This window comes from Eubalaena glacialis, chromosome 1 (genome assembly GCF_028564815.1).
Source record: "Eubalaena glacialis isolate mEubGla1 chromosome 1, mEubGla1.1.hap2.+ XY, whole genome shotgun sequence".
Classification (NCBI taxonomy): domain Eukaryota; kingdom Metazoa; phylum Chordata; class Mammalia; order Artiodactyla; family Balaenidae; genus Eubalaena; species Eubalaena glacialis.
In genome coordinates, this window is record NC_083716.1 from 185,135,837 (window position 1) to 185,148,136 (window position 12,300).

At 38.4% G+C, this 12,300-nt stretch overlaps 1 protein-coding gene across 8 annotated transcripts in view; it reads left to right on the forward strand.

The window, feature by feature from the left end:
• OSBPL6 (oxysterol binding protein like 6) overlaps positions 1-12,300 on the forward strand; it is a 210,344-nt gene that overhangs the window by 51,491 nt on the left and 146,553 nt on the right. The window lies entirely within an intron of this gene.

Consider the following 12,300-nt stretch of genomic DNA (forward strand, 5'->3'; position numbering starts at 1 on the left):
CTCTGAAAATGTTTAGTGTTTCTTTAAAAGAAATTTCAGGTTTGGTTGGGGGTGTGATGGTATGTAAATGTGTACAAACTGAAAGTTTGTGTGACTTTCTCTTTTTACAACGAAATGAAATTTTTTCTGTGATTTTCTCTCAATGCATATTGTTGAAGATCAACAAAGAATGTAGTCCAATTTGTGACCCTGATGTTAGTTGTGTTAGGGTTAGAAAAGGATAGCCACTGATGGAAAACATGGTTCTATTTCATTAAGGAAGGATCAGGAAATACTGCTGTCTGTGCCTGCAGCAGCGTCTGGTTCCTTTCACTGCAAGGAGGAGGATGGAGACGTTTGTGTCATGTCTTCAGTCTCAGTGTTTCTCCTGCGCTTTGGTTTGGGGATTTGAGGACTAAGAGTGTCGGGTATTTTCGAGGAAGAGATGAGAATTCTCTGGCTTGTTTCATTTTCTATCTATACGAGTAACATCTACTTATGCTGATATTTGAAAAATAAGAAAGTACAAAAAAAGAAAAAAATCACCTAAAATATTATTATCCAGATTTCACTTTTGTTAATTTTCTGGTGTTGTTTGCCCGGCTGGTAGTTTTTTTGTTGTGTTTTATTGTGTATTTTTTAAAAAATAAAATACTATGCTGTGCATGCTAGTTTGTAGCCTACTTTTTTGATGTACCGATAAAATGTGAACATTTTTCCAATAAATCATCTATGGCATGATGTTTAATAGCTATACATTTAGTCCCTTACATAGATGTGCCATACTTTACCTAATCAGTCTGCTCTTGTTGATTTAGGTTGCTTTAGGTCATTTTTGCTGTTATAGCATTATGGTGAATGTTCTTGCAAATGTATCTTTGTGTACACTTGTGATATGTAAGGAGTTACTCATTCTCCTGCTAAGATTGATTGTCCTTTTTTGGTTTGGAGAAATAGAATTAAATGTACAGAACCTTTTTATGTCTCTTTCCTTTCCTTCAACTTTTCAATCTTTGTTTTGTGTTTGAGTTTAAGGAACTCCCTGCAGGCTCATTCCTTGACCCTCAGTTTTTCTTCCTTCCGGGCTCACTCTACATCAAATTATTCTATTTTCTACAACTTCGGGTGCCATCTCTATGCTGTTGACACCCAGACACTGACCTTGTAGCCAATTTATAAGTAAATCTTCAATTGCTATTATAAAATCTCTAACTAGATGTTTGATTCATAATCTCACAGCAGCATACTATAACTCTGAACATGCATGATACTTCCCACTGTCTCCCAGCAGGAGAGTTCTGGGCTACAGAGCCGAGTTTTCTAACTGCCTGTTGGACATTTCACTAAGGTCTCCGATAAGACATTTCAAACTTCAAGTGCAAAATAATAACTATAGCTGCTAATATTTTATTGAGATTATTGTGTGCCATGCTAAGTGTTTCACTTTACATGCGTTAGTTTATTTTATCCCAACAGCCATATAGGTGGTACCATAATTCCCATTTTACAGATGATGAAAACAGAGGCACAGAAGCTTACATAGAAGCTAGTAAATCTTACTGTGCTCTTTACAGATATTCTGTGTGGTTTACAAAATGGAGTTCTTGATGAACTTCACCCTATAGTGTCTTCCCAAAGTATTTCTTATCTTGGTAAATGGTGTGCTACTTAGGAGCTCATACTAGCAAATTGAGAGACATCCTTCGTACCTATTTCTCCCTCCTTTGTCAGTATCCCCTGTTGATCCTACCTTCCAAATATATCTTGAATAATGCTACTGTTCTGCACACCTGCCGCAACCCCCCCAAAGCAGGCCACCGTCATCTCCTGCCTCAACAACTGCTAGCCCACGCCTCTGCTCTTACCCCCTCAGGACTAGTCCTCACACACCGGAAGATCTTTTACAAATGCAGATCTAATCTTTCACTCCCCTGTTCATAGCCTCCCATTGTACTTAGAATGAATAAAAGTCACCGCTCTGATTTAGAAGGCGCTGCTTCTCTTCCCAGCCTCACTCACATCTCCCTTGACCAGGCCACACCTTCCCTTCCTTAGGGCTTCTGTACTTGCTATTCCTTCTGCCTGAAATACTCCTCAGCTCCTTTCTTCACCTGAACAACTCCCGCTCCTTTTTCTGATTTCATTTTAAATGTACTTCCACCGAGCAGAAGCCTTCTCAGGTCCCTTGATATAAATGAGGATTCTCCCTTATGTTCCCAGACTTCTGCTCCTCACCCTCAGGATACCGAATACGATCTATAGACTCATAATCTTAGACTTAGACTCATTTAGAATATAGTCTTAGACTCTGAGGGATTATTTATCTGATACCTTCCTCCCCGTGCCACCCCACCTGTCAGTGCCCTGAGAAGGCTGGGGCTGTGTCTATTTTGTTCACCTTTGAACCTCAACCCTAAGTACAATCCCTGGCAGATAAGAGACATTCAGCAAATATTTGAGTGAAAAAAGAAAGTATAAACATATTGAGCTCCTTCCAGGCTGTACCTGGACGCGAGATGAGCTGAGATGTCTCTTTCTCCGTACAGGGGTGAGGATGTGTATTTGATTCTCTGTTTGTCCAGGGGGAGCCTAAGGACTGAAGGCCTGGGACTCACGTTTAGGCAAACAAGGGAGTGGTGGGCTCAGGGAGTGAAAGATGGTCCATAGTGGAGAAGTAAGAATCAAAGGAGGGTAGAAAGAGCCACAGCTCTGCTTCCGTTCCAGTGGGAGAGCCCATTGTGATCCCTCATAGGGGTTGAAGGATTGAATTAGAACCGGTTCTTAAAGTTTTTATTTGGTAAGCCCTCTACTCTGTCAATATTGTAAAGCCAAACTTAGCAACAGTTACTATGGGTTTCTTTTCTTCTTCTTCCTGCTCCTTTCAGCTATTGGAATATCTGTGTTTAATTTTCTGTGGCATAAAATTTCATTAACTGTGGGTGTGCCATGTCTGCTTACAAGGGCTTGCCGTGGGAGCAGAGAGGAGGTTACAAGGGGCCTTGGGGGTTGATTACTGCGGAGGAGGGGGCGTTCAGCAAGGGCCTCTCAGAAACCATAATATGTCCTTCTGGCAATCCAGTCTGTCCTACAAGGCACCTGTGTGGGGATCTTTTAAGGCTCGCAGTAGTTTCGGTTTTGAAGGCAGTTTTTTCTGATCACGCACTCTTCCTGCCTAAAGCGGTGAAGCCACAGAAGAACTATGTTGATTTAAATTCTAAATTTAATGACAGTGCCCTCATAGGCACTGGCGCCAAATGGAGACGATTTCTGTATTTCTGTTGTACTGCATTTCCCTCATCAGACTACAAATAATGGTGGCGGCAGCCATCCTATACATGTGGTTGTCATTGTGTAATTTCACCTTTTGAAATGCTGGATTCTGAGCAGAAAGAAATGTGCTTTCTCATATTTCCGTGCCTGCATGTTTATCCTTTGGATTCTTAAGAATATCTGAGACCAAAGAGCAGTGTTCTGTTGAAACTACACTTAACCGTATGAGCTACTACACCAAAAATGTTCCCTGGGCACTTTAGAGATTGCAAAGACTGAGTTCTTGATTGCATTGGAAATAACTCGCGCACTGGAAAGCTACCATGCATTTTTAGAAAATTGTTGCCCAAAAGGTGTACAGCCTTGAATGTTATCACTTCATTTCTCCTTTTTAAATATGGGGTTAATGTTAGTCATTTGCAACAGGGATTGGCAAAATTTACAGCAAGGCCAGATAGTAAATATTAGGAGTTTCACGAGCCATACAGTCTGTTGCCGACCACTCAACTCTGCTCTTGTAGTGTGAAAGCAGCCATAGACACTACACAAGTGGCTGTAGGCCAGTAAAACTTTTATTAGAAAATAAGCAGAAGGCAAGATTTGACCCATGGACCATAGTGTGCTGCCATAATTAGCATAATTGCCCAAACCAAAACAGTTAAAGCAGGGGAGATGATTTGAGTGAAACAAAAAATAGGAGACTTGCTCTCATATGGTCAGTGCCTAAACTCAGATTTTAGAGAGGAGCTCGAGAGTCTTTGTTAACTATGACCAAGTTAGATGCCATCTGTGTCACAGATAACAACACTGGTTACTTGAGGCCATTTGAATAGAACTAAATTTAGATATGCAGAGAGGCATAATTCCTAACCCATTCCTTATGATTAGTGCTAATACTGTAGGCTGTGTTTAGTCAGCATGAATTAGATGTCTACTATTCATTCCTTCCTGACTTGATGAATTCATGGCACAACTCTATCTTAGAATGATTTTGGATCTTTACTAAAATAATATGAGCTTCTGGTAAGCAGTACGTCAGGGATTACCATGTGTAATCATGGCCCCTGGTGAGATCAGTATGAGGGAGCACTGGTTTCTCTGTAAGTCCTGAACATTTCTGATATAGGGACTGTAGACAGAACCTGTAGAAGGTAGCACATATTAGAGAACATTCAAAACACCATAAGAGAGGAGAAGTTGTCACTACTGATGAGTTGTGCAAAAATAGGTTTCAGGAATTGCTTTTGAAGGAGAAGTAGAAATGGATGACAAATTGAGTTGGTTGGTTATTTGCTTTTGTAAAGAAACTTCTTCCAGGCTTCATGAGAATTTCAGACATTGATGATGAAATTTGATATGGGTAAAGGTTTGTTAATAATTCAGTGGTTTAAAGGAATTTTAGATCTGGTCCAACTCTTTCACAGTTGGGGAAATTGAGGCTATCTGAGTAATATCACCATACTCATTTTCTTATTTTGCTGTATTATCTACATGCTATATATTCTGAAGGGATAAATTCAGAGCTAACAAATCAGAAGTGGATATAAGAGTTAGTGTTATTTTTTTTATGTGCATATTTATTTTATCCATCATTGTAGTGGAGGTGGGGCTGCCAGTTGCCATATTTAGCAAATAAAAATATAGGATACCAAGTTAAATTTGAACTGCAGACAAACAAGGGATCATTTTTTAGTATAAAATTGTAGTATTAAATGCAGTATTTGAGACATACTTATACTATACGATTCCATGTTTAATTGACACTCAGATTTAACTAGATGTCCTGTATTTTATTTGGCAACTCTACTGAGAGCACACAAGGTGAAAATTGAGAAGGACTAGCCATAATGGCTACCAGAATTGGCTAGCTTGCAAATCCTAGCACCCACCTGGAGAGCTTATTAAGAATTCTAATTTCCAGGCCCATACCAGAGAGTCTGGATCAGTAGGACTGGGGATGGGGGGGTGGGGTTCAGGTATTAGTATTTCTAAACAGTGTCCCCAGGTGATTGTGCAAAGCTTTGGGGCCTGCTGTTTTGTAATGTGCACTCGCTGGTGTTCTCTGGAATAGAAGTTTTCAAGGAGGTAACTCTCTGGTCTGGACACCATTACTTTCCACTGGCTGAGACTCTGTAAGAGTTTTGCTCCATTGATTGAATAGTTAGTACTACGGAGGTTGTCTTGAGGCTTACTTACCAAATTACTCAGCCCCTCACCTTCATTTCCTTCATTCACAGTGTGATATCGGGGCCTGGGTTTAGAGGAAAAGTGGGGACAGATTCGATAAAGTGAACTAATTTGGAGGAGGGGGATGACAGAGGAATGGTTCAGTCTAAAGTCCTGTAGAGTTTCCTTTTCAAACACCCTGTCCTCACTAAATTCCTCTGTCCTCCCACTTGTCAGTGTTTCCTCCTATATGATAGGACTTAATTGTTAAAAAGGACCTTTGAAGAAGTCATCTGGTCCAAAATCCTTGGGATGAAATCTCTTCAAGCCTTGGTGTTCACATCATCCTGAGGTTTGGTCTTGATGTCTGGTTTCTCTGCTGCAAGAGGTGGCAATCAGGATCTGGGTAAGCAGTTGAGAAGCGAAGCTCCTTGACTTGGTGGACCACATGGGCAGTTACGTGGTTTTATGGACATTGGGAGGCTTTTCTCTTTGGCAGAAAAGCTGTACAGCCCTGTGATGTTTTAGAGAAAAAAAAAAAAAGCATTGAGCTGGTGTTTAGAGAAAGCAGCATAGCCTCTTAGAGAAAAGATCCTTTCTATGGATAGGAGATGTTAAACTGTAAGGGGAAATATAAACTTAGAAACTAACTTTAACTAGAATGTGAAGGTTTTGCTAACAGGGTGATAGCCGGAGGGGGGGTTTTAGCTTCAAGCCTTGGTTTTTCTTGAATCGACCAGCCCTTTAACAGAGGTGTTGTGCAATGTTCTTTACCATAACAAAGGAATAAGAAGTGGACAGTTTCAATCATGTTTCTGTTAAGTAATTTCATATTCAGCAGTTCAGAGGGTCTTCCTAGGGCCATCCTGAAATCCAGCGGTTGGCAGAGTTAACAAGCACTTTTTTTTTTTTTTAAAGATGTTTTTCTGATGTGGACCAATTTTGAGAGTCTTTATTGAATTTGTTACAATATTCTTCTGTTTTATGTTTTGGTTTTTGGCCGCGAGGCACATGGGATCTTAGCTCCCCAACCAGGGATTGAAATCGCATCCCCTGCATTGGAAGGCAAAGTCTTAATTAACCACTGGACCAATAGGGAAGTCCCTAGCCATCGCTTTTTAGGGAAGTCATGGAAAAAAACGGCTGTGGCATTTGAGGCCACCTGAGGAGCGCACCAGGTCACTTCATGCAGAACTAAAGGCCATGATGGAGAGCTGAACTGAAAGGAACATGTTCCCCTAAACCAGATCTTAAAAGACAGTGGCACACTGCAAATAGGCACTTGGTACATACATCTATTATTTGAAGATAAGATTAATGCAAAAGAATTTATCTAAGTGATTTTCTTTTAAATATATTTTTGAACAATAATGTGCTTATTTAAAACATCACTTTGACATGCTTACTTACTTTGAAACTTGGTCCTACAACAGCACACCAGGCCAGCCTGTTTGTCTTCTCAGGGTACATCTTGGCTCTTGGAGATTAGCCTGGGATGTTAGAATAGAATCACACTGGGAAAACACACACACTCTCTCTCTCCCCTGCCCCCTCTCTTTGAGTTCTATTTTGTGCTAGTTGTAAGGTTAGCCTAATAGACAGGTTTAAAAAAATAAATAAATGAAGCCGAGATGTCCACTGGGCTTCCTTGAGTTGAATATATATGTGCCTTAACATTGGAGAGCCAGAAGTTTAACATCTAGCTTTCTAAGTGTAATCAATTTGCGTTAAGAATTTAATGTTTCTTATTCCTAATGCTGTGATTTTATATGAACTAATGAGCATTGTTTTCGATGGGCAAGCTTCTGTGGATTTTATAAGGGTTGATTCTCAATTCTGAATTTGTGAATTATCGACATCATTTAAAATCCTAAACCATCTTCCTTCTGCGGTGTGGTTTTAGGCATCTTCTCTCAGCCATCAAGTTGATATGTGCACAAGACACTCCAACTTTTCCTAAAGGCCTAAATTTTTGCATTATGATGCAAAATAAATCATATAGTATATTTTGTAACCAAATATAAATAGGATTTGTGCTATCCATATTTTTGACTTATCAGTTCTATTACTGTTTTTTTCAGGCAGGAATTATTGAAAAACGAGTGGCTACACCTCATGTTTCTGTTGAAAGAAATATGTTAATGATCTCTTCAAACATTCTGGGATGGAATGTGGTCTGTTAGTAATTACAAACCTTCATTATTATTAATTTTCTATATTTACTTATTACTTTACAGTTTAGAAGTTACTTTTATATCCATTGCCTTGCTTGATACTTAGCAACAACCCAGGGTTGTTTTGAGTGAGGCGTGCAGGGCTTGTTATCTCCAGCTTATAGATGTATAAAATGAGGTTCAGAAAAGGTCCAGAGACCCAGTAGCTACTAAGTAGTGGAGAGGGGATTTAAGTTCTAATTTTTTTTAAAGACCTGTAGTCTTTAAAAAAAACATTGGAACGTTTCAGACGTGTACAAAGTGAATAGAATAGTATGGTGAATCCCCATGTACCCATCACCCGACCTCAACAATTAGCTATATAGTTTTGACAAATGGATATACCTGTGTAATTTACACCCCTATCATGATAATTCCATCTCCCAGAAGGTTCCTTCATGCCCCTTCTCAGTCAGCTCCCCATCCATCTTAGGTAACCACTGTTCTGATTTTTTTTTCACCTGATATTAGTTTGATTGTCCTTGAACTCTTCATAGGAGTAGAATCTCTCAGTCTGGCTTCTTTTGTTCAGCGTCATGGCTGTGAAGCTCTAGTCTCATGACCTAGAGTTCAGTGCTGTTGGTTCAGATGGGAGCTATATCTTCATCTCATAGTTACAGAAAGATGATTCCCTGAATGATACCCTGAGAAAACCCAGGCTCTGGCCTCATGTCATTATTGTTTGAGCTCATGTAGAGACATGAACAATTTTTCTTTACATATGGAGGATCCATCATTCTCTTCAATGACAGCTGATTCTGTTCTGAGGGTTGGTGTTGGAGGAGGTGCTCACCATGAAATAGTTTGCCAACTTAGTCATTTGCTTCTAAGGCATGCATCCTCACCCCTCAGGTCCTCAACTAATTTCTCCTAATGTATCTGCCTATATGTTCTTGGAGCCCTCTTGATCAAACTCCGTTTGAGGCTGTGCTGATTTTTTACAGTCAAGTACTGATAATTGTAAGATCCAGAAAGTCATTTACCTGTCTCATCATTTATAATTAGATTACTTAATGGTTCAGTTTTGCTAATTCAGTAGAAGAGAAATGATCAAAATAGTGTTTCAATTACTCTATCTAGATCTTGCTTTTCATTTCACTTTATTTAAAAGAAATCAGTGAGGACTCAATAGTAGAATTAGATCCAAATGTGTTTTTCTTCTGTAGGCAATTTTTTTTGAATTCTTTAACTCAGTTATCTCTATTTTAGGTTAGAAAAGGACAACACAGACCAAAAAAAAAAAAAAGGCGGAATGAGTCTTTTAGCTTTTAGGGAAGAAATGTGTAAGAATTTATATAGGGAAGGTTCATAAGTAGAGCAGTGAACTCAAGGAAGGACTAATTTATAGATGCCTCTGGCTCCTTTGACAGGCAGCAATTTCTTTCCCAAAGAAAGTTTACACACTGATGTTGCTGAATGATTCGTAATTTCTTTAATTGATTGGAAAGAAGAGAGCCTGAAAGGTAAAAATAACTTTGACTTTATTCCCTTTGCTGTGTGTTTTAAGTTTGAGTCAATACTGGATGACTCGTTTCCCCATATTAAACTTTTGAAGGATGTGACTGGCTTCTGGTAATCATAGCAGCCATTGATGATCATTGCTGAGGTCCCATTCATTCACTAGGAGATATAGAATGGCAGTCTTCTAATTCTAACATTTTTCTTCAATTATTAGCTGGAATAAATTATTAGCTTCTATAAAGAGAAACTGTTTTATATCAAGGCCTCAATATCCTGAGGTATGACTTGTAATAGAAAAGCAGGGTAAATGCTGATTCTTTCCCTTTATTTACCAGTTTCAAAATGAGTTGGTTAGCTGGCCTCCTCTAAAGGTGACCAATAATTTTTTTTTTTAAGATCATAATGAACTTTGGGATTTAAACACATTTGATATGTTTCAATCCATTTGCAGTAATTATTTTATTTGATGATCAAGTTGTCCAGTGTTTGGCCAGGGGAGCCTCTTCCAGTTGGCTTCTGAGCTGTGTATATGGTATGTATGTATGTATCTATGCATGTATGCATCAATCAATCATCCATTTATCTATATTTCTATTTATTTATAATATGGTCCTGCTGGTCTTTGATAAGAAGATGTTCCTATCTCATTGTATCTTTTGTTTCCAGACCTGAAATCAGCCATTTCTCCAAGGAGTTCTGGTTCCTTTTAATGGAAATTGTATTTCAAGACACAATATTAACACTAGCGGTGGTGATTGCTACTTGGTTTGTCACTATTTATAGGCCTTTTCAGAGGATGAAGTTAGGAAATTTTACCTTTATGTAAATAAACTGCTTTGTGAGTTCATACTGATACTTCCAATTCAGATTGAAGATTATGAAAAAATGATGATTAGGTGGAAAAGAATGGGGTGAATAAGCAAGGGCTGTAAGACAATGTAAAAGGTGCTAAGGAAATAATTAATGAAATTATGGAATATAGAACTGCAGAGGGATCTTAAAATAGACATGGTCTGTTTTTCTACCCATTCCTTTGCCCTTTCATAAAAGCTAAGTTTGAACCTGTCTGAGTAGAGAAGAGGTTCAGGAAGGTGAAGCTCAAATATTAGTTACTGGCTTCAGCAGTACAGAAATGGCTGGAGGCCTCGATGTGAAGCGATTTGTGTGAAGTGAAGAGATCAGAAAACAGATTACAGCAGTTCAAACGGAGAATTTTGTATTGAGCAAATTTCAACTTTAGTTGACCTTCCTGCAACTGTTTTCTCACTTTGAACTTTTTCTTGGAAAAAGGCTTTTATCTCTAGCAGTGAGAAATTTGGTATGTGAAAACAGGGCAAAGTTAACTGCCGACAAGCCCCTTACACACATGGTGGTTCTGGTTTTCCTTTTTGGTTAAAAGAGCTCTTGGTCATCGTTTTTGTCAGATTTCTCCTACTGATCTTAACTTTAATGTTGTTGCTGTTATTATTATTTAATGAGAGGCAATATGTAGGACATTTTGACTAGTATTTTGTATTATACAGGGTGGAGGCAAGAAGCCCAGGCTTTAGCATCCCCAGTTTAGTCTGGAAGGCATATGTGTTCATGTATACAGTCAATATCTAAGGCAAAACGTTGCATGTATGCATGTTATCATAATTAGAGAAACTTGAATTAGTTTACTTACTCCATAGGGAGATTCAGAATTAAATGCAGAGGTAAATTTCTTTTTTAGCTTTGCTAGAAAAACTCTGCCCATACATGTTTAAAACGCCATTCTTGAAAGTATGTCTGTTTTCAAATTGAATATCTACAATAAATGAAATAAATATGTTAAATATCCCCAATTCTTTGAGCATTAAATTTTCTTTAATGCATGTTGCAAAAGAGAATTGTTTTGGATGGGAAAAAATGCAAATGTTATCGGCTTTTAAGGTTAGTATCAAAATGTTAGCAAAACTCCATTTCATTATTATTATTTAGAATCTGTCTCCAAGGGGAGCATTTCATGAATCAGGATACATAAATGAAGTGTTATTGTGTTTCTTTAAACTTAGTATTCATTTTTAAAGAAGAAATGTTAATATTTTGAAGTAGACATCAGTGAAATGCAACGTTATAAGGACGGGTTTCCTTTCAATATTTCAACAAAAAATAACGTAATAGCCTCCCTCTCTAGGGCTATGGGATCCAATGGATTAAAGATGGAAGAGACTGGCCTTCATTAAAATTAAAACCTTCTACTCTGTGGAAGACAATGCCCAGAGAATGAGAAGACAAACCACAGATTGGGAGAAAATATTTGTAAGAGACGCTTCCGATAAAGTATTGTTATCCAAAATATACAAAGAATTCTTTACAAACCCAGCAATAAAAAAACAAACAACCTGATTGACAAGTGGGCCAAACAGCTCACCAAAGAAGATATACAGATGGCAAATAAGATACAAAAAGATGCTCCACATCGTATGTCCTCAGGGGAATGCAGATTAAGACAACAATGAGATACCTCTACACACCAACTAGAAGGGCCAAAATCCAAAACTCCGATAACACCAAATGCTGGTGAGGATGTAGAACAACAGGAACTCTAATTCATTGCTGGTGGGAATACAGAAATGGTATCTGCCACTTTGGAAGACAGATTGGCAGTTTCTTACAAAACTAAACATAGTCTTACCATACAATCCAGCAATCACACTCCTTAGTATTTACCCAAAGGACTTGAAAACGTATGTTCACACAAAAGCCTGCACAGGGATGTTTATAGCAGCTTTGTTCATAATTGCAAACACCTGGAAGCAACCAAGATGTCCTTCAGTAGGTGAATGGATAAATAAACTGGTATATCCAGACCATGGCATATCACTCAGCACTAAAAAAGAATGAGCTATCAAGTCATGAAAAGACATGGAGGAACCTTAAATGCATATTATTAAGTGAAAGAAGCCAATTTGAAAAGGTTACATACTGTATGATTCCAATCATATGACATTCTGGAAAAAGCAAAATTACAAAGACAATAAAAAGAACAGTAGTTGCCAGGGGTTGGGAGGTGAAGAGGAATGAACGGGTGGACACAGAGGATTTTTAGGGCAGTGAAAATACTCTGTAAGATACTATAATGGTGGATACATGTCATACATTTGCCCAAACCCATAGAATGGACAGCAAGAGTGAACCATAATGTAAACTATGGACTTCGGGTGATTATGAAGTGTCAGTGTAGGTT